This window comes from Columba livia, chromosome 3 (assembly GCF_036013475.1).
Source record: "Columba livia isolate bColLiv1 breed racing homer chromosome 3, bColLiv1.pat.W.v2, whole genome shotgun sequence".
In the NCBI taxonomy this organism is placed as follows: domain Eukaryota; kingdom Metazoa; phylum Chordata; class Aves; order Columbiformes; family Columbidae; genus Columba; species Columba livia.
Genome location: NC_088604.1, coordinates 73,951,741 through 73,975,307, shown reverse-complemented (window position 1 = coordinate 73,975,307; position 23,567 = coordinate 73,951,741). Strand labels below are relative to the sequence as shown.

General features: G+C 39.5%; 1 protein-coding gene across 10 annotated transcripts in view; it reads left to right on the top strand.

Annotated features, from left to right (window-relative positions):
- RPS6KA2 (ribosomal protein S6 kinase A2) overlaps window positions 1-23,567 on the top strand; it is a 309,958-nt gene that overhangs the window by 168,212 nt on the left and 118,179 nt on the right. The window contains exon 1 of one of the 10 annotated variants that reach the window (XM_065057606.1): window positions 1,600-6,738. The exons of the other annotated variants lie outside the window; for them this stretch is intronic. The gene's annotated coding sequence lies outside the window, so the exon portion shown is untranslated. Of the gene's footprint in view, window positions 1-1,599; window positions 6,739-23,567 lie in introns of those variants that run through there. 10 annotated transcript variants of the gene reach the window in all.

Genomic DNA, 23,567 nt, shown 5'->3' with positions numbered 1-23,567 from the left:
CAAGCACTAGAACTCTTTCAGAGTTGTTTTCTCAATTTCTCGTCTTTTTTGTTTCTTTTCTCACACATCACTGTCCCCCCTCTACTATGATCTGGTGAAAAAACAGCTGCTTATGGTAAGCTGTGTGAAAGCTATGAACAGAATGCTTCACACCTTGAGGCAGCTGCCCAGAAACATCTGGGACTTTGCTGTGGTTTTGTTTTGGTTTTTTTAACCTTCCTGAGAGCTTGAAGGTATTGCAATTACATTTCAGAGGGTCCAGGACAGATAGCAGTTCATTAACAGTCCTCTTTTGAAGGGATGTCATATGCTGATGGTGACCTCTGACATAACACCTTTGTTCTTTGCTACAGGAGTTGGGCTCAATGATCCTTGTGGGTCCCTTCTAACTCAGGATATTCTGTGATTCTATGATTCTCACAAGCACAGAGCAATAGTAGCCAGAGTGCAAAATCTGGGCTTGTTTTTTGTCCCTTGTTAGTGGCTCTTTAATGAAATGGTTGAGATTCCAGACCATGAATAAGATTGTTATCTTCAGCATCAGAGGAGCCAAAGAAAAAAAAAAGTGGCAATACAGATCTTTCATGTGGGCAAGAGCAGTAAGATGAAACAACATAAGCCAACTGCGAACCACTGGACAAGCATATTCATAAAACTGGGGAGAGAAGTGTCTTCAGTTTCCTTTTACGTCACTGGAATTCTTTATCACAGCACTGAAAAGTAATTTAAAGGTCATGGAAAAACTGTATGTCAGCTCTTTGCTGGTCTGTTCCATGGATGAGAAGGATAAATGGGAGGTGGCCCCTCAGAACCAATGACAGAATTTTACTCATTGTATTTACTTAATTTTTTTCAAGTGTTGGTTTTAGTAGTGATTTTTAGCAATTTACTTAAAGCATGCAGGGATTAGGGATATTTTTTGTTGGAACTGCTGAGCTGTGCATCACCCACTCAGTCATCATGAGATTTTGGTGTGATGGACATTTCTGGTTCTTAAATACATTATACCAAATTAGACAGAATTGTGGAACAGTTTCTCCAGTACATTTTCTTTCCATTTATCAGTTCTGTATTTTAATATCTTGCTTCAAGACTGTATTTACCATTCCTTTTATGGGACAATATACTAACACACTCTTCTCCACCATTTGATTTGCAATCAATTGCTTTCTTCAGTGAGGCTGGCAAATTAACTTGGACGCACATGAAAATCACATTTAAAAGACAAAACATTTTTCAGTGGAAAAGAATAAAGGCTTTTGGTGAAAGAACATAGGGTACCTCTGAGTATGTATTTTAATAAATCCAAGGGCTTTGTTTTGTTGCAACAATGATGCAAATTTTGTGATTTGTTTTTTTCTTTTTTCTCTCTTGTTGAGGTTGTGGATGAGGAGTTGGGAGTTAGGCATTTTATTACAAGACATTGATAAATATTTTTAGGCATGTATACTAGAAAGCACAGTGTGTTGCCATGTTCCTATACTAGCTGGAGTCTCAAGAACACTATAAATCATCAGCACAGGGCTGCGCAATCCTGTATAGAGACAGGATTAATGAGTCTGGCAGAGTGTTTGCAATAATGTGGTTCATGTTTTTCAGGTCCCAAGCTGGAATCTCTGTTTAGCTCCATGTTATGTGAGGTACTTATGTCCTTAATTGTCATATAATTGTTCATAGAGTAATTTGGAAGTGTGGTGTACTGTAAGTGACTGGAGTTGTTATATTTACTTTTGTTCCAAAGTGTGGATTGGAAATACGAGTGAATTGAAAGGAAACTGGGAATTAGGCCCATATCCTGCAGACACTTATGCAGATGTAGCAGATGAGTAGGCATGTGTTTATATATAATTATATGCATAAATGTTTACATGAGTCGTGCTTCGGTTTCTATTTTTGAAGGGAGGAGAAACTTTCAAATTGTTGCCTTTTGTCCATTCATTTCACATATTACAAAATTTTAATACCTTTTCTTTATAGTTTCTTGAAAAATCTACTTGTAGTGCAAAAAAAGTATGCTCAGATTTGTTACAGTAGCCAGGGAACTAGAACAGAGTAATGAATATTGCATATTAATAGTTCTAAATAAGTAGTGCAGATACCAGAATTATCCAGTAAAAAATAAAAAAATAAAAAAAATTGGTCAAAGTCAGGTCAGTCAGTCAAATACATTTCAGGTATGAACAGTATAGAGCATATGCTTCCTGACTTTTAAAAGGAAAGCCCTCAATATTTGCAAATACTACAGACATACAAGAAACTTTATGCTGATGACTTGTCTACTTGAACTCCAAATCATTGCGAATTGTTTCAAAATGTTCAATTCAGAACATTTCAAACATGTGAAATTCCTTCTCTGCCCACATTGGAGCAAAAGCACAGTGCGAGTAGATACTAACAGTTCCTTACCAAAGTACTCAACCAGGGACATATGAGGACTCTGTCTCCCAAAGACTGGTGTACTTCTCTGGTGTACAAAGGCTTAGTCAAGTGTAATGTGAGACAGACTGTCTTTACTGCCCCTTCCCCAGGCAAGTAAATTGCAGCTATTCCTTCAGAATGCATAGGGTCAGCCCTTCCAATTAACTAAAACAAACATCACCTTACCTCAAAAAAATCAAACTTTTATTGAAACATGATGTGATCTCAGGAATGTAAAATTTTGATTCACTTTTAGCAAGTAAGAAACACTTGGCTGGAGGTTTGGGGGTCTGACTGAGGGTTTGTGTCAGCTTTCAGGTGGCCTTAACTTTTCATAGTATCTCAAGATGCAGATTGAAAATGTAGTAGTGCCCAATGCTATGTGGCAGTGGAGACACACCATAAAGATTTCAAGTGTATACTCAGTGATGGTCTGGGTAAAAACTTGCTGAGGCTGCTTCAAATTTACCACTTATTTAGGGTAAAGGCAAGCAAAGAGGGTCCTTCACTGAGCTTATAGATACAACAGTAAGGACTACTAACATAAATGCAGTAAACACGCAAAGCAGTCTGAAATTATTTGCCTAAACTTCAGGGAAAGAATAAAGCCTAATGAGACTGTGTGAGAAGAAGCAAACAACAAGGAAGCTCAGGGAGGAGGCACCTCAGAAGTTGAACTGGACTTTCTGCATGGTCTCAGGAGAACATCTTGGTAGAGAGTACTTGCTGGTTGGGAATCCAAGCACAGTCTCTCCCCTTGTATGACTGCCCTTCCTTTGTAGATAGGATTGCAAAAAGCAGCAATTCCATCAGCTCTCTTCTTCCAGTAAAAGTGGTCATAAATATTAGCCTGTCCTTGGATGAGAGAGGTCAATGGATATATTATTTAATAAACACACGTTTTTTCATCATACTGCATTAACTTGAGGAAATTAATGTAGTTTAAGCCTTTATATTGGAAGTTATTATGGGGATTCACTTACTCTGGTGGTCTGAATCAAATATGTATGTGTAAAATGCTCTCTAAATTTCATTTGTGGGTTTATGGGGAAGCAAATATTTGTAAAATATATTTGAGTTTAGTTATTAGGTTTTCAACAGAGGAAGTTGATAGTTGATAGGTTTATTTTCCTACAAAGCATTTTTCAAATATATGAAAGATAATGGAAACCAGCAGATTTGAAGCAGTAAATGTATGAGTTACAATAAGTAGACATGTTGCCTGGAATTCACAGAGGACCCACAAGAATCAGTTAACTCTATTGAAAATCCTAGCCATTGTATTTCTATAAGCTATTGTACTCTATATCTGATTTTTTGTTTTTCCAATGTGTCTTCTGTGACTCATCTTTCTTAAAATAGTTCATCTGGTAATTCAGCAAAGACAATAGATCACATACACTTTTTCCTACAGGACTGCAGGGCCATAATGACAATGTGGGATTGGGTTGGGGGAGACATGTAAATAAATATATCTATCTACAGAATAGAGCAGAGCTGAGCCTGGCTGCAGGGAACAGTCCAAGTTCTGTCTTCTGGATAGAATACACATAGAACAAGTGTCTGGTTTAGTATTTAAAAAATAAAATTGAAGTATTTAACCAATAGGAGAGTGGCAGGCACATGAATCAGTATTTACTTATCAGTCCATCTAAAGGAAGAATACCAGGCCAGAAAAAGTAAAGAGGACGCAGACTGGTTTCTGATTTGCGTTTGTCAAAATACTGCTGACGAACATGCCCGAATTCTGCTATACTCTGATGAACTCTGGAAGATATCAGAAGTAGTAGGAGAGAGAAAAAGGAAGCCAACAAGGGCAGAGAAGTAAGTTACAGGAATCAAAACTATTTCCAGAATCAGATAGCAGTAACTGAGTTCTATTCATACAGGGGACAGTGGAAAACAAAAGGATAAAAGAACTTTTTTTTTTTTTTTCCCTGGTCCTCTTATGTGCTAATAACTTAAATATCCTTCACAGTATCATCTAAAAACTACTCTTTAACATTCACTCTTTGCTCCTCTTAGATAGGAATAAATATTTTCAATAATTGTCAGAGTAGACAATGCAGGATTATTTTTTTTTTTAGTAGACTGTTGGTGAGGACTGTAGCAGAATGTAGCCCAGGAAAATTAGCCTTTTAGTAAAGCAGCTGAAATGGTCAAGCCTTCCTGATGAGGGTTACAACTACAGCAACTCCTTTGTGGGTCCCATTGCCAGGACACCTGTCCTTACGCTGTTGGAGGGAGCTCAGCTGTGTGGGACATGGAGCATGTAGCTGTCATGGTTTAACCCCAGCCAGCAACTAAGCACCCCACAGCCGCTCGCTCAGTCACTCTGCAGCGGGATGGAGGAAAGAGAATCGGAAGGGTAAAAGTGAGAAAACTCATGGATTGAGATAAGAATAGCTTAATAATGGAAATAAAATAATTGAAATAAAATAATAAAAAATCGTAATGAAACGGAAAATAACAAAGAGAAATAAAACCCAGGAAATACAAGTAAAGCAAATGAAAACAATTGCTCGCGACCAACCAACCAATGTCCGGCCATTTCCCAAAAGTGCCCTGCGCCGTCAGCCCGCCCCGCCTCGATTTATTGCTGAGTATGACATCCTGTGGTCTGGAATATCCCTTTGGTCAGTTGGGGTCAGCTGTCCCAGCGGTGTCCTCTCACAGTTTCTTGTGCACCCCCAGCCCGCTCGCTGGTGGGGCGGTGTGAGGAGCAGAAAAGGCCTTGACACTCTGCAATCCCTGCTCAGCAATAACTAAAGCACCCCTGCATTATCAACACTGTTTCCAGCACAAATCCAAAACATAGCCCTGTGCTAGCCACTCTAAAGAAAACTCTGTCCCAGCTGAAACCATCAAAATTGTGTGTTGTGCAGTCAGCAAGGGCCATGAAAGAACACACAGAATGCAAAAAAAGTAATAAAAATTGCATGCAGGTCTGTGCTTCTTCACTACATATTTCAAGAGCTTTTCAGATTATCAGTTTTCAAAAAAATATTTTGCCTAACTTCTCCCGTTCCTCCTCATTTTCTGATCTTTTCCCATGTTTTCTTAAAAAGCTCTTGGAAGAAAAATCTTAAAAAGAAAAAGAAAAAAGTCAGTTTTGATTCTAACCTACATATGACTCTTCTCTAAGGGTTTCAAGTTCTTCAGGTCATGAATCACCTGTTCACATATCGCCACATATCCATATATCATATATTCACTGGGTTTATATACCCTTCCACAGTGTTCCACTTCAGGATAAGAGAGGTATATGCATAAACTGCTTGTTGGTTTGTATTCCTGCTGTTAAGATGAAACAACAGCTTGGTGTCAGGAAGTCTGTCTTCCTACTACTTTCCATACTGATCACAGTCTCTGAAAGGAGGGAGCTGATGACCCAGGTGGACTTGCTGTTGCAGCCTGCAGATGCAGAAGCGCACATAGTCCAGGAGGCAGCCAGGGAGGTGAAGAATCAAACTTGTCCCTCTGGAGGCACTAAGCCTGGTTTGCAGAGAGGATGTGATCAGAGAGTGCAGAATTATCCTTTCAACCAAAGTACTGGCTTTCCAGAATCCATCCAAATTACATGCCGTGCACTCTCACATCCCTTTGGCTGCTGCAGTTGATGCTCAGTTCAAATTGGAATAGAGGAAAACTAATGTTCTTTAGCTGGGGCTGAGATGGGGGGGAGCATGAGTAAAAAGTCACTATAGCCTCTAATTCTGTTTAAATCTTGGAGGTTTTCAAGCATGTAGTATAGCACATATGTTTATCTGTGTGTATAATTTTTACATTTTATTTTCATGTTCTGACTTGGAAATATTTTCAGGTTTTTTTTTTTAACTGAAATTTTGATGAAGAAGGAAATCAGTGTCAGCTAAATGAGGGGACTCAAGCAGATAGCCAGCCATTGCATAAAGCTTGAAGAAAACTACCTACTCTGCAAACTTGGAGTTGGGAGGTTGGCCTTTTTGTTTGTCTTCAAGTTTAAAAGCTCAATTGTAGTAATTAAAGTTATCTGTTGTTACTTAAAATAGTCCTGTTCCTACTGTGAAACTACTTTCCAAGGCTATCTTTCCAACATTGAGTTAAAAGGTCCACAGTATTTAAGACCAAAAGTATTTAAAAATATCAAATCACATCATTGCCATTCTTTTCCCCCTTTCTCTAAGATATAGAATCTGTCAAAAAATCTGATTTGAACTCAAATGTGCAGCTGTATTTTAAGTATATGTGATATATTTTCCTATTTTTTTAAACAGCATTATTTTTGCCGATTGAAGTACGTACAGCCATCTGAAAATCTTCAGTGCAGCAGAAATCCAGGTATTAGTCAGTCAGTGCCAACATCACCTCTGAAGCTACAATTCCAAAACCTTCCCTCACCTCCCACTCTTTTTTTAATACCTTTCCAGCTGCAGATTTCTACCTGGCCACATTTTGAGACAGAATGAGTAATTTCAGTATAATAGAAGGCACATCTAATTCAAAAAGAGTTGAACTGTAGAAGTCATGAACTTCAAGGTTTAAACTGTGCCCTATTCTGTGCTGTCTGTTGGACTATAAGAATGTGTTTGTGTGTCATCCATACCATGAGGCTTTGCTGTGATTAGCATGTCTCTTGAGAACACGGCTTGGGAAGTGAGCAGATGTGTGTTAAGGACCAGTTTATAGTGGTGTGTTGTAGTCCAGTGTAATGTACCTGCTTCTGTTTCTTATGTATAAGCCTGAGTGCTCCTAGCACGTAATAATAGAGAGGGTCCCCTGGACTTCAGCAAGCATGTGAAACAAACTCCAAGCCCCTTATTTAGGCACATATTTAAAGATAGATTTGACAGTAGCAACAGTATCTCCATGTAGTTAGTTGTCAAATGTATTTTATACTTGCTTGGCTACACATACTGCGTTGCACAACATATTGCTTCCTCTTTCCCCACCTCCCCACACTCATGAGAAGTGGGGAGTGAAGTTATATATGAGACTGTGAACATGCATGACATTTCTGTGAAAAGATTTTACTTAAAGGATGGAGCTGCTACTTCACAAAATTAAAGTATTTGAAATCTTTATCATCAAAATACTGGGTCATTTTATGGATTGGCTTGCCAAATGCATTTGCAAGTATTTCTTAGTAATTCAAACTAGCTTGCTGATGTTACCCTACTCACCTTTGCTTCCAAGTGCATGACTCAGGAATTACATACATATCTTTGCTGAGGAACTGTTAGGTCTGGATAATGTTATCATAATTTCTTTGACTCTGTAGAAATGTGTCTGTGGCTACTATTCACCTATGTGGTTTATTCACTCTGCATTATTATTATATGTGCAGCTACAGTGCGTAAAAGGAAGTTTCCTGGCAGCATTGTATGAGGCATAATTTCCTAGTCAAAAGTGGAGGCCTGGAACAAAGTCAGTTTTAACTCTTATAGCTCTAGAATTCAGGAGCTCTTTATGAGCCCCTGGTACAGATGAGGTTTTGTTTGTATACTTTGAGATTGCTTTACAGCAGAGAACTTGGGCAGAATTTAACAAGTCAGCAGCTTCCATGGAAGCTGAAAAGAGTACAGATTGGAGACTTCCAGTGTCTTCAAGGTTGTGAGGTTTTGGGTTTTTTTTGCTTACCGTGAAATGTCATGCTTTACTTGGATGATATTTTTTAGATGTCGTAGGGCATATCTTATTTATCAAAGCAGAGACAAGAGAGTTTTGCCCACATCACCTACTGTGACCATCTGGACTCTACCATTATTTGACAGTGATGGCGCAAAGGTTGTTGGCTGGTTGACAGTCTGAAACTTGGAGACTTACTGACTTTATTGTCAAACAGAAAATATGTTTGTACATGCATACATACATATTTCGGTATTAACTTCTTTTTTTTTCTTATCATTTGGGAGTGAAAACAAGATTAACGTTTCATCAGCTGACTGCACTTGATTCTAGGTTACCTTGGAGAAATGTGAAGCACTGATGTGCAGGTATATTTATCTGCAACTGTGGAGAAAGATCTAGAAACGAACAGATGCACTGTGCAATGTCAAAAGTTTGGGAGTGTTTTGTCTGTGACATTTCAGTTGTTTAGATGGATTCCAGGAGTACCTAGTGAAGGACCTTGGTTAAACTGAATGGCCAAAGCAGACAAAATTGCTAAATACAACCTATCTTTTAAATGCTTCAAGTGAAGATCAGCTCAACAGAGAACAGTAAGAACTATTCTAAGATTTTTTGATCACTGGAAAATTTTAGCTCATAGTGTTTTAGGCTCTGAAAAGTACATTCACTTTTAAAATATAGCTAGAGGAGCAAATCCTATTAAGGAAGTTGCAGGATGACACTTTCTATTCAAATATTGAGTTTTTGTTCCATTAAGTTGAGACCAAAACCAACACTTGCATCTTGATTTAAATCTGTATATGGGATTGGGAGAAAACAGCAAATCAGTAAAATGGTTTTTAAGCAGTGCAAATTCTGATAAAGTGCATCTAGGATTTGGGCTATGAGAGTGTATTTTGTGAAGGGAGTGTGTAGGGTTGTGGGAGGAGGAAGAAAATGATAGTTGACCCACTGATGACCAAACATAAGCTTAATGGTGTTGGGTTAACTAAGTATATTAAGAACAGCTGCTTTTCATGTATACCAAACAGGATCCCTGACTATCAGCTATTGACATTTCTAGCAGGCATCTGGGGTTCTAAATGTGATATGCAGTGGCCCATTACTATTTTGAACAAGACCTCATATTTTTTCTTCTGAAGATATATGAGAAATTGCAGTTCTGGTGACCTCTATCAGACCTGCATGACTTAAGCACACAGGATCTCATTTCTTCCTTGATAATTGTTTTTCTGCTCTATATCTCCCTTGAAAATTGAAGGTATTAGCTTGTTTCAATCATGTGTGACAGTGGTACTCTGTACGCTCTGCATTAGAAATCAGTGATGTGGAGCCAGCTTGGCCTGCCATGCGGTAGAAGGTTTTGGAGGACAGAAAGTGGAGGCATCCTTGCCCTGAATCCCTCTCTGATAAACCCAATTAGTAATGAAGAACTTGATGAAACTGAATTCATGTATAAATTAGCTAAATATGTTAGCAGAAAGCATGTACATATGAATAATACCAGAATACTAAAAAAAACCAAAACACAACAGTTACTTGTATAAATACCTTTCCTGCTCTGTGCCACACTGATGAGAGAGAGGATGAAGGAGTTGCACAGAACAGGGAAACATGAAAAGCTTTTTGGTGGTTGTCCTTCCTGAGGCATCAGCAAGCTGCCTTCTTGTGTCCAGTCCCTTCTCAGAAAAAAATTATGTTGACTTTGGTGCAGACGTATGTCTGTAGCTCTGGGAATAATTTGTCCCTGAGTGGCTTAGAGGATTTGCATTCATTTTTTATGAACGCTCATAAGGCCATTGTTCTCCAATTTCTGATTGATTGTCTTTATGTAATGAGGACAACTAATATAGACTTGTCAGAGAGACTGAGGAAGGTCAGCTGTGGCTGCTTCAGTTTAACACAAGCTGCTAAGGTTGCAGAATGAAACATGTTTTGTTGCATGCAGCAAAAAGTATGTTATTTAAGTGTTTTGTTTGTTTGTTTGTTTTAATTTATTTATTTATTTTTAAAACTGATGCCTGAGGAATGTGCTTTCTCTCTCTAAATCTGATTCTATCATACAATAGTCCTAATTACAATTTAGTTCAGGTTTATTGATTTTTTTCTGGCCATAGCCCCTCTATCAGTTTAGGAAACGTTGATGTGGAGCTAATGTTTTCAGAAGTCCCTGGTTAGGGGTGCTCTGGAGGAGTCAGTTTTCAGAGCACGTAGTCAGTCACAACTCAGACTGAACAGGATCCTTAAGTATTCAACATCTTAGTAAGTCAAGCCCAGGTGTTTTGGTGGGGGTACCCAGTATTATTCATTGCTTGTGCTGTCATAGAGTTAGGGGTAGGAAGGTGAGGGACCATAGACTCTGCAATAAAATCTTTCTAAGGCCTTCAACTTAACTTTGTATAATCTCACCTCAACTGCATTATTTTCACTGCAGGATATGCTGAAGATTGTTTTGATGAGGGCATGAAAGTGGTGTCTAAACCACCTCTCTGGACTTCTGCAATAAAAAAATTCCTCACCTCTGCCAGACAGCCTCAGTCACAGACACAGATCCCATTGCATCAGCCCTGCACAAAACCAAAAACCAAAGTGGACAGTTCTGCAGGGAAGTAAATTAGTCCTGGGTGTGCACCCTTGCCTCCGAGCTGGAGTAGCCGAAGGAGGTACTGGCTGCAGTCAAGCTCAGATGAGATTCTCAAACACCTTCTCTTGGAGTACTTTTTGTCCCTCGTCGTCACCAGCCCCCATACACAGTTCAGAAGTTTCCACACCAGTCCCAGAACCTCCCAATGCTTCCACTCATTCTGGAGTTCTCCACTGATCCTAGCACAGACCTATTTATAGTCCTTACTCTGCTCCAAATAGCCTTCCACTTGAGCCACACACACTCTCAACCTCATCTGTTGTAGATCCCTTTCAGGTACTTCTACTCCCTGTTTTCTCTGCCAATCCCAAATTCCTGTCCACTTGCACCATCTTCCCAATGCCAAGCTTCCTCTTGGCATTCTTTTCCAGCCTCACGTCTAGGTCACTGCAATCCTATACCCATCTTACTTCTCTGCTTCTTTGACGCTGCTGTCTTTTTGGTGGCCACTGCTGCCACCCTGAATGTCAGACCTGACCCCGCTGTGAACTCCCTTGAGGCCACCTCCATTGTGGGCTCCCCTTTCAGGAGATGACTCTTGTGTCCTGCTGTGAGGCTGTAAAAAGCCCAAGTACCAACTGCACTCACCAAAATCACAGAAGGCAGGAGACTCAGAGGTTTGCTTCTCTTTCTGTTTGCTCTGCTCCCGGTTCATTGTCCACCTCAGAGAAGGTTCTCTGGTGGGCCAGTTGTCGCCCTGGAACAGGTGGTTCAGTTCTTGAGGCTCTACAACCATCCCAGGTTTAGTTTGTCTCTTCTGCTGGGACCCTGAACCAGAGCTGCTGCCCTATGCTGCTGATCCTCGAGGCACAATGTCTGCTCTTAGGCTGCTATTTTGTGGCTGTTCTTTTTAGCTGCATAGGCTGAGCTTCTCTGCTTCAGCAAAGCCACTCTTGGGGTAGGATGAGAGCCACACAGTCCTCTTGTCTTAGAGGGAATGGAGCCTTCCTAACTGAAGGGCTTTTTTTCCTTTTCCAAAAGGCCTCTTGGATCAAACTTTGCATAGCAGTTCTTCACACCAGCAGTGAAAACTGCAGATGTTCAGCACTGGTGCACAGACACAGAAGTGTTTGGCTTTTCCGGGCTTTACCACCCAGCTGGTGTTAGCAGAATATGCCCCCAGAAGTAGCAAAAAACCTGCCCCATTGCAAACAGTTCCTGCTCTCCAGCAGTGGCCAAATAAATTTGCCTCTCCCAGTGCTTAGGAATGGATTGTATTGCCTTCTCTAGTGTCAGGCTGCTAGGCTCACAAAAATCATAAGAACTCTGTGTGTATTTATATATATAGTTCTGAGGGTATTTTTGGTGATCTGACTGACTTTCCAGCCCTCGAGGCAGAGAAACTAGAAAACCATTCATGGAACTTTTGTCAGGGAAAGAGGCTTTCCTAAGAGAGAGTTTCTAATGAGAGATGTGTTATTGCCTCATTTTTATAGCTGAACAGATTTTAATTCTGCTGTAGTGTGAATTACTGTCCTAATAGGAGAAGCAGAGAACTTAAGATATTTTCAAGTATGTTAGTACTGGTTGTGTGTTTTCCATATGCTATACTACTAAAATAAATGGCCATTGTATGAAGCTGGATCAAACATCTTCCTGGTTATAAATTCTGATGGCCAAGTCATACTGTGAAAGCCTTACTACCAGTCTCCACAAATAAGCTGAAATATTTTCTGTAGCGGAGGCTTTGACATCCAGACAATGGCACTTTAGTGTGGTGTGGTTCACTAATTACAGCTCTTTGTTAAAAGTTTTGTGTGCTGCGTGGCTGGGGTCATGCCCTCAAAAAGGGGCAGACCTTAAGTAAAGGTTCGGGAGGTTCCCCCAGTATGTTGTTTGTGGGATAGGTGGGTGATAGGGTGGATATTTTGGAGAAAGATGACACTCAAAGTCTTTTGATTTCTTGCCAGAAGGATTTAGCTTTATTGTTGTGTTGGATGGTAACTGGTGTCCCAGGTTTTGGTGGAAAAAGGTTCTGGAAAAGTTTTGGCACGCTGCCTGTACAGCATGGCCAAGTCTTCTTGTGACACCTGGTGACCATGGTATTTCCATCTGGACTATTTGTCTGTCATTATAGAAAGTTTGGGTGGCGGAACTTTTCACATAGGTGGAATAAAAATCTAAAGTTTAGCTGTATTCATTTTTATGCATGAAATAAGTATTGACTGTGAATTAAATTTATCTTAAATTAATGGCATTGTTAAAGGTGCAAACACAGCTCTGAAAAAAGTCTGTCTGGATTTACTGTTGCATAATCCATGGGAGTGTTGTTAATTTCATTATTAGAGGTGATGTTATTTATGCTGGGCTCCTGTACACTGTAAATAATGTATGAAACTGGGAAGATGGATGTTAAGAACTAAATGCTTTTACCAGATATATAAGAGGCTATTGTATGGAAATTGTAGTTTAGACACTAGGTCTTGACTCCTGAGTTCGTTGCTGTTACAGTTCGAAGGGGCCCATACTGAGAATATATGTAATGTATTCCTGCTACAAGGCCTTTTTACATTTCCAAAGTGACATGAAGCAAACAATGGAATAGCATTGGCTGTGAGATAGAAACATCCTTGTAGATACTGAATTTCATTTATACTCAGATCTCCCTTTGCATCAACCAAGGAAACAAAACCAAAACAAAATGAAAAAGTACCATCAAAAATGGCACTGAACAGAGGATTTGAGAAGCCAAAAAATGAGAAAGAAGGAGCAGAACTTATTAACAAAGTCCTCTTGCCTACAGCACTCCCCTCAACATCATCCCTGTTCTGCTCTGCAACCCTCTCTGGCCTCAGAGCTGGCTTCAGTGGAAGCACTATATTTTCAACAATATTCCACACCAGGAAGCTTTTTGTTTTGTTTTATTTTATATTTCTTCTGCCTAGCACCAAATTTAGTCATAAATCTGTATGAGAAATTTATTTTTAAGTTGTCTTTAAAAAGGGATGTTCTTATTTGGTATTGTTGCATTCCTCCATTCTGCCATCTGTAGCTTTTCTGTGCTGGCAGAAGAGAGGCTAGCTAGAAAATCTGATTTAGGATTAGGGTCAGTCTCTAGCTAAATTTGACCTGAATGGCACTGCACACTTAAGGATTCACTGCTAATAAATAATTTAATCAATCATCTTCACAGTATCAGAATGAACATTGTCCATTAGAGAATTAGTTCAGTATTTTAGATAAAGATTTTTGTAATAAAAACTTTGAAACAAAAATTAAAGGATGTTTTATGCATCGTGTATTTCCCCAGAAATTTAAGAATTTTGCTGATAAAACCAGTAATTATATCTTTCACAGAGAAAAATATAGGTTAATTATTGACAAGTTGATATGAATGTGATTACTTTTATAGCTTTGCATATGTATCTATCAAGATATTTATAAACGTATGATTAATGTAATAGATTTAGCAAAAGAATAAGAACTTTTTTGTTCAGAAAAGCTGCATATGATTTCTTTGAGCCTTCTATACATCACTGAAGTTGTTGAATTTCTTAATTTGCAGTGCTAGTATTAAAGGTATATTAATATAATTTTATTCAGGTTTGCATCAAATTTTCAATAACAGTTACTTGATTTCTTTCAAGGAAATAGTTTAATCTTTAAATTCCAAGTAATCCTGGTAATAAATTTATGTTTAAATCCCTACATTTCTCTTTCATTCTAGAAATCTAACGTGATAGAATTGAATTAGTCTTTCCTGCAAAAGTGTTGCGGGTGGTTTTCCCTGCCTTCTCTTAAAGGTCAGACATTTCATTCCTCTAGTTCTGAAAGGCAGAAATTCTAGTCCCTGTGGAACATCTGAGACGTGTCCACCACAGAGCCAGGTGCAGCAGTCTCAGGAGAGGGGTGGGATGCAGTGGTGAGCGTTGCACGTGTGCTCGAGGGCAGCAACAGGTCTGCAGCCTTCCCCACTGGCGCTCTGAGACTGAAATCTGGTATCTGCAACATGTGTCTGCTATGCCGACAGACAATTTATTGAAGAAGTGGTTTGTGGCAAGTGTGTGCCCTGAGCTGCTGCCGTACCAGGTGCTCACTGCGAAAAAGCAATTACATACACTGAGTGTTACAGGCGCATCCTTTGAATGTTTCCCTCTTAGCTGTTTAGAAAGCCTTTCAATGAAAGGCACATCAAGTACCCCATCTAATATCATCTTGTTTCACAAAATCCATGCGTTTCAGAGAAGTAGTTTGACTTTTGATGTGACTGTTTGCTTTGTGGCAAGAAATGCGCTTTCTGTAGTGGAGGGTCTCTTCTGCACACATGACTGTGTTGTGCTTGTTGGTGTATGTACTGTTCTCAGTCTTAACTCTAATAGAGTTAAGTGCCTTTGAAGCACAAGAGGAGTTTTTTAATGAGACTTAATCTAATTATGTGCTTTTGTCTGATCTTATCGTTGCTTGTTCCCTGTGTCACAGGAAAATAAAAGCTCCCTGAAATCGTGTTCTGAAGTGTGGAATTGGTGTGAAATCATTTTTTCTTTTTAACAGGAGGCTGGCTAGGTGGAAAGGGGGTGGATCACAGATCAGAAGCACAGTGCACCAGTAAAGTGTTTTAGATAATATTTGGCTTAAGTCTGGGGTTTGTTTGCTTTTCCCAAAGCTGCATGCTTAGAGGATTTCAGTAATTTCTCTCCTTTGCTTTGTTATAATTCCTATTAATTATATTGCTAATCTCTGCACTGTAAATTAAAGCTCTGGTTCCTTAGAAGTTGTGACGCTCTTTTTGATTTATCCATAGTGCTTGTTAAGCATTTAACTATATAGCAGTTCTTGTGTGTTATTGCTGTCTGTAGTTGTGCTCAAGCCTATGCTGGAGCAGAGATATTACTCACCAAATGTCTGTGACAACAGTGGGTTGTAATTACCAATTAGGCAAATGTATAGTAATTTAGCAAGTGAGATATTTTAGCCATCCTTGATTTAATTATGTGCTGTATGGGTTTGAATAGCACATGAAGAGCTACAAAGGGGAAAATGTATCACAAATTGATCAGATTGCTTCATTAAACAGGGTTTGGATTTTCCTCGGGATTCAGCTCTAATAAACCAGTTTAAGTAGACCATTCCCTTTAGGAATTCAGGCATAAGTCACTGCCTGAAAAAAATACTATTAATTATTCACAGCAAGTCTCAGCCATTGCTGCACTTTGGTCCTGTTTCACAGGGGAAGGTTACCTCCTGTCCAAGTGTTTGCATTGCTCAAATTCCTGCAGTTTTTCTATAGGCATGGAACACTGCAGATTTGCTCGAATTATATGTTATTATTTCCTCCTTACATGCATAATCTGTGAAATACTTAGAATCTGCTCAAGTAGTGGGTGTATTCTTCTTTTCCAAAATATATTCATGGTGTGTGGGGGGACAAGAGGAGGAAGGAGTGAAGTGACATGATCCATTTTCAATTTACCAACATTTTAAAATATAGTGGATTGCATACTCCACTCCAGCAAGTTTATCTTCTTGATACAACATGGTATGTAGCAAATTTTGAAGACGTGGAAATCCTCATGGAAAACTCTTCCTTATTAGAGTCATTTCCATCTATGTAGTGCTCTCTGCTACAGAATATTCCCTTCTTTCCTGTCCTGGAATAGAAAAGATGAGGCAGAACATGTGATGGAAGGAGAGGGTATTGCTACTCTGCTGGTGCTGCTCACCTTTTTGCCAAAAATGGTGCTTACAGCTCAGGAAGCCACAAACAAGCCTTTCTGATTCTGAGTCTGCTGCTTGCTGTGCCAGAGTACAGCTTGGGCAAATGAGAACTGAGTGTGTTGTTACCTACGAGATATTTTAAAAGGGTTGAATGTTTTCTAGTCTTGAGGCAGCATGCGGAGATGATAGAGCTATGCCTGCCAACACAGCTGCATTAGGGCTTCTCACATCACAGCGATGTCCTCCTACTCTCACAGCAGCGTAGTGTTGCTACCTGGATCTAGTGTATAAAATAGATTACACTCTTTGTCACTTTTGTGGGCAAGAGGGAAATCAAAACAGAATTGAGACAGGGGCATGCCTCTTTCTCAGCACAATGCCCCATGCCTCAGATATCCTTTAGGGAGGTCCAAAGAGCTGGGTTATGCATGGAGTCTGAGCTCTGGGCAGGAAAGAGGGGATCGAGAACAGCTTTTTGATCTTAAGTTGCAATAAGGTAACAATATGCTACTAGTTTCATGTTCCATAAAATGTAAGTCCTATAATAATTTGTTATAAATTATTTCTTGCAGAAATCGGTTATTCCAGAGTTATATTCCTTTCCTTCAGAGAGCATCCACCCTTTGCCTGACATTTCATCCTTATTCCTGAGCAGCAATAATGAAGCAGGTGTATAATGTAATTCTGTTTGCACAAGAAATTTCTGGCTATAGTATCTGTAGTTCATTCCAGTGAGGAAGAGGCATTCGGGGAGACTGCTGAAAATGAAGCCTGTTCTCTCCACTTCTGGAAGATATAAATATGTTCAAATATTAAACAAAAGAACCTGACTGCTTCAGGTTGTAGATGTAAATAGTAGTAGGAATCAACGCTGAGAAACAATTAATTTACACAGTAATTAGAAATCAGCTGCTTTTATGTGGAAATCAAAGGTTGAGACCCTTTCTCAAGGGTTTCAAAGTCAACTGCATCTTCCGTGTCCCAGCTTCAGTTGGGTAGAATTTGCTGTAGTTCGTTTACTGCCAGATGCTGAGGTTGAGTGACAGATTTTTATTAGCAGCAGGGCTGCAGATTTGCATCTTCTCTGTCACGGTGTTTTCAATCATACCTTTGTTTATGTTTCATCTTTCTGCAGTCTGTTTGATACTGCGTGACAGCATTTGTTTTCCTGGCAGGTCACAGGTAGATGGCTGGGGACAGATCAGTGCATATACCAGGCCACTTCAGTGATACAACTTTAGGATTTTGAAAGGTGTTTCAGTACTCGAAGAATGGGAACTGAACTTTTTCAAATACTAATGCACACATGTGAAATAAACCGCATTAAAATTCTGCTTAATGATTCATAATTGCCAGGAGGCTATTATATTAATATATAGAAAGTTATATATTGTTTAAATGTGTGCAATTTGATACAGAGGGGGGGAAAAAAAAAGCTAGGTGCCTAGTAACAAGGCTTAATCCAACCTGTTCTGGATAAATTCAGGCCATATTTATTTTAGATTGACTTCGAGAATGATGTCTCTGTGTGTGTTTCCAAAAGGTGATCAATATATATGGTGTGATAAACAGACTATTTTTAAAATGTGCATGACCATTTTCCACTTTTAGATCGGTCATGATAGGCACGTTATCAGCTTCCAGTGAACACTTCAGCAAGCTAAATCATTCAACACAACGATAGGGGTCAAATTCTTACGATCAGGGCCCTAGCAAAACACAAATGGGTTGCCCAGGATGTTTGAGGGGAATAAGCAAGAAGTAACACAGCCTCTCAAGTTCTTCATAGGGACCTTCTCCCTTCCCGCTCCCCTCAGCTGCACTCTGACGAGTAGCACTGTGGGGTTTGTGCAGGGTTTTGCCTGAGGATAGAAGACAAATATAAACACAGGAGACTAATAGTCACTAGTTACATCAAATGAGAGTGGAATTTTCCAGCATTGTTGTTGCCTATTGTAGGTATCACTAAATTAACAGCATCCCTGGCTGGGAGCCCTGGTCCTCTACTCTGGCTCTCCGCAGGGAACAGAAGATGACCCTGCCTGTGGATCTTCCCAGGCAGGTGCAGGATGGTAGTAAACAAGAGAAGACCGACAGACACAATGGCAGACAGAGGAGTACCAGGAAACAAAGAGATAAAACTGAGCAAACTAAAAAGCAACATCCTCAGCAGCCAGTAACCTTAAAGATGGACAGTTTTGTTTCCCCTTTTTTTTTTTTCTTTCCATAAAGTAGGTGTTTGATACATCCTCTAATAACCCTAATTCATCCTCTGTGTCAGTTCCTACTAACTAAATCTTGACACTGTTCCAAAACACAGTGCACATGACACAAAAATGAAAATATTAGACCGGACATGGGGAAAACTTGCATATTTGACCTTTAGAGAATAAATAAGGAGATTAAAACCTTGGTAAAAAAAAGGACATCTGGCATGTTTGGGTAGTTTTCTCAGGAAAGGGTAGATGGTCAAGAATAGGGAAACAAATGTTTTCTTTTGTGCCCTCTGCATCCTAACACTGTTCTCATCTGTGGCTGGCTTGAATATTGCTCGACGTGTTCAGGCTGTGTGTGATGCTGTTGAGGGCTGCCAAAGTTGTAGAAGAGCTTGAGGACTGTTCTGCTTTGCAAGTGATGTTCTTTCAGTCTTGACAGCTTTTGAAAGTCATCCAGCATTTATAACAGCATGTAAGGAGTGTCAGTAATAAGAACAAATTTGGGGGATATTTGAGGCATTTCCTCTGTGAAGGGTAACTGCCTGCTTTGCAATGTTTTATGTCAAAATTTGTGGGTGAAAAATGAGGCCAAGGATTGTAAACGGTTAAGAGGCATCATACAGGTACAAAAAGCAAAGAGCTCCCTTCCTCTTAATTTTATCCATTATAAAGGTTATGGATTCAAATGTTAACATTTTTATTCTTATGCTATGATAAATCTAATAGATCTTCTAATTTCTTTAATATATTTCTGGAATGTGCAGTAGAAATTCTCAACAGTGAATTTCATGTTAGAAACGATAGTGACCCATGTGAATGATCCCCAAATATGATACTGTGGGGTTTGTATGTCAGGTTCAATTTTGGAAGTTTCAGTTGCAATTATAAATTCTTACTATATATTTGAGATTGGGCGTAATTTTAAATAAAAAGATGATTTACAAGATCTTAAAGACACTTGATATTGAACTAATAGATACCCTTAGGAAAAAATCATAGCCCTGGTTCTAAAGTCTGATTGAGCGAACCAAAAAGATTATAGTCTTCTAAAAGTGAGAAATAAAACTTGCTCATAGCTTTCAGTTTCCAACTCTGATGGGTACTCAATGTGTAGGTGTGATTAGCGGCATAATAAAAGTCCATTTTCTCTGGAAAAGGGAAAAGAAAGTTACTTTGCCCTTGATGATAACACTGCTAGATGTGACTAATCTTTAGGGCTTTATTGAATTTATGAGCAATCATCTGAAGTAACTGCATAGAGCTTTTAAAACTCAGTAGAAGTTTTTTAATTAGCCTTTTTTTTTTTTTTGGTCTTGAATTCAATTCCCTAAAAAGAAAGTTAACATGAAATTGGTATTTGTGTGTTATTTAAATGTTATTTTATGCAAAAGTTACCAAAATCTTTAATTCTTCCAGGAGTAAAGATGAATTGGTTTGCTAGTGATTGACTACAATAGATAAAACCAAAGTGTTACAGCATTATGGACTTTGTGTAACTAATACTTGTAGCAAAATGTAGAAAGTAATATTCTTCAGATGTGTGTTATGCCTTTCTATCTGCTTGTATGTTATTTTCTGTACATTATATTACTTATAGGAAAAATAGAAAGCTCAATATTTCAGAATCTCTACTGCATAGAAACCAGTGTTGCACCAGATTCCTTCCTATAGCAAAGTAGCCTAACTTTCCCCTTTCCTTAGAGGAATCTGAACCGTATGTGACTGAGCGTCAAAGACTTCCACTGGGAATGTACCACAGGTATGCTTGGTGCTGGCCTTGACATCAGTTTTGGAAGATGGAGTTTTCCCTGGGAAAGCCTTTGTGGGTGCTTCTGAAAATGGCAGTATTCCCACAGCTCTGCTAATTGACAGCTTAATTATCTGGAACTGGAGTTATCCTGGGTTGAGGGAGAGGGGGAATGGAAGCACTTTGGGAGTTGGAAGCTCTTCTTCATGGTAAACTGTAACAGGAGGGGAGGTTCCTGGAGACATTCAAAACCTGCCTGGACGCATTCCTGTGCCATCTGCTGTAGGTGAACCTGCTTTAGCAGGTGGGTTGAACTAGATGATCTCTAGAGGTCCCTTCCAACGCCAACCAATCTGTGATTCTGTCATTCTGTCTGGCTGCTGATGTGGAAGGTTCCATAGTACCAAGGCAGCAGAATCTGCTAAACGAGGCTGGATTACAAGCTTCCCAGCACAGACTGTGGTAACAGTGACAGGGCCTGCAAATGGCCAACCAACTTATTTGAAGGGGAGAATTAAACAAGAATATGTCAGAAAAAAAAACAAAAAACCACCACAAAACAAACAAACAAAAAAACCACCAAAACCAAACAAAAAAAACCAAACCAAAACAAAAAACAACAACAAACAAAAAAAAGGCAAGAAGGATGTTTAGCAGTATTTTCATGTAGTGTGTTTTAAAGGTTGGTGAATTCTGTGATTTACTTTTTGGATAAAACTTTTTTTTGAAGCACCTTCTCATGTGTGAGCTTTGGTACTTTTCTCCAGAGGCCCATAGCACACAACCCTTGGGACAGTGAGTGGCACCATTACTAAGGCTGAGCAACTCTGCGTTGCAAATTCATCAGAACAACTGCAGCCACGGGATTTTGTGGAGAGCATAGGCAGGAGAATGTCTGCTTGCCATCTCCTCAGTCTTCAGAATTGTTTGGAAAACACTGAGTGTATGAAATGAGTGAATGTGTTCATCTTCGAATTTTGTAGTCTGTAAAAGTCAGGAACAATGGAGGTTTTCCTCCAGCTGAGCAACCTAGCAAAGAAGGTGGTGATGATCAGAGACACAGAGATTTTAACCCCTGCAGAGAGAGCTACAATGAACTGACTGAAAATGCACTGTGGCCATTGATTGACTTCAGCTCAGGCTTCAATTCCCCAATAGAGCTGCACTTTTCTTATTGTGGTGAGCTTATGCTGTATGCTGGACCATGGAGTACCTGCCTCTTGAGGCCTGGATGGAGGTGACAGGAAGCAGCAGGTCTGTGTGTGTCCCAGCACAGCCTGCAGCTCCTGCGGCCAAAGCAGCCCCTGCTCATCTCCTACCCATCCCAGTTCTCCGTGACAATGGTGAGGAGCTCAGGGCTTTTACCCAGCAGTACAAGCTTTGTTTGGTTCACGTTGCTGTCAAAATGCAAGTCCTGATGGACTTTATTTTAGGCCTAACGCGAGGCATTGCGTAAACTTAATTTTGTTCTTTTCACGGTACTCAGCCAGTGGCATCGCAGGCTGGGAGAGATGGTGTCCTTAGCTGACTTTATACAGGGGTTTTATGGCATTGGTTTACATAAGCCACTTAATGCTTTTTTTCCTTATATTGTTGCCAGATGGCACTTGTACGTATTTGTGCTTTACAGCTCACTTAGTTTTCTTGATTGGTGCTCTGCCTCTCTGCTGTGCTAGCAGGGCTTGCCCCTGCCCAAGAGGGAGCAAACACTAAGGGATGTTCTGCTTGACTGAAGACTAAGGAGCAGAGTGTGGTCCCATGATCCCCAGCTCCAACCAACTCATTCAGCTGGGGATGAGGAGGCTCTGAGTCTGCTCCATGTTCTCCCGTTCGGTACTAGGGAGAGAGTGCCTGTACCTTTTGCAATGGCTATTGACCCCACACCGGTTTTGTGGGAAAACCCCTGTATAAGAGTAAGATATCCCTTTTTAAAGTCCATACAAGGTACCTGTCTTCCTGACTGCAGGGTGACTGTGCAACACTGTGCAGTGAACTGTCATAGGACAAGTGTTCAGTCATCAGCATGATCCAGAGGACACCATGAGGCCTCAGGTGTTGCCAGCGGTATAATCAGTCTGGTCTCTGGCAGGGCAAGTGGTTTGTTCTGGGCTTATTTTTTTAATTTGGGAATGAACTGGTCTGTACTGTGCTGTTCTCCATGTGGAGAGAGGTGCTATGAAATTATGTCATTTGAGGTAACCACAGGCCTGGAAGATCTTGTGCGTGTACATGCCTTTCATCTCAGCCTTGTCCACGTCTCCGCCTGTTACTCTGGCATGCTTACTGCTGCAACACATGGTTTAAAGTACAACTACCTAGCTAACATGGTTTTCCATGCAGACACTTTTTGTTTTACTAGGTTTCATGGGTTTTTTTGAAGTCACCAGGTCGTAACATGTATTCCAGTTTTTAAAGTTGCTTTAATTTCATAAACACTTCCCCAGAATATTTGTTTGAAATCTATATTGTGTTCTTTTTATATATTTTGTCAAATTTTGTCTTGGAATGTTCTTGAAAGGCAACATCTTAATTATTTTTAAACTTACCTTCACATTAAGATTAGGAAAATGAAGTTTTACAGCATCTTTTAAAGACACGTTATAAAACCCCAGATCAAGAACTGTTTTCAAAACATGCTTGCCTTTAAAAAATCTAGTTTTCTACATATATCAAGTGAACTTTGTAACAAACTCTAAGATAGTTAACTAACATTTCCAACAGATTCTTAGTTGAGTACCATATTATTTCCATTAAGTGCCTTCTTCAAATTAAAAATGAAGCAAGATAAAGTCTATTAGAGGTTAAAAAACATTTTTACATTACAGTTGATCTGAAGTTCATCAAGAAAGCACATCTTTATTTTAGCATTATTCAAGTCACCGGGATAACTGGATGCCTCTGTCTCCAATACTAAATACATGTATGCTATTGTACATGCAAGTAGTCCTAGACATTCATGAAGAGCTGATTGTCAGTCAGAGCTGAAGCTGTTACTGGTAAAGTGGTTTTCGTTTTCTTTCCCTCGTGCTAAGTAGACTCTTATTCTAGAATTGGTTAATCACCAGAAGCTTGACACAATCTACATTTAGTGACATTCAAAGCACCAATTTCACTGCTTATTTCCTGAAATACTGGAATTGATAATGTTAGAAACAGAGAAAACTATTTCACTGTCGGTTCTACTTATGATGTTAAAATACTCTTTCTATGCAAATACTGTCTACCTCTAGGATTACTGTAATTGATGGCTTCATCTGTTAAATTTGTGGAGATGTCT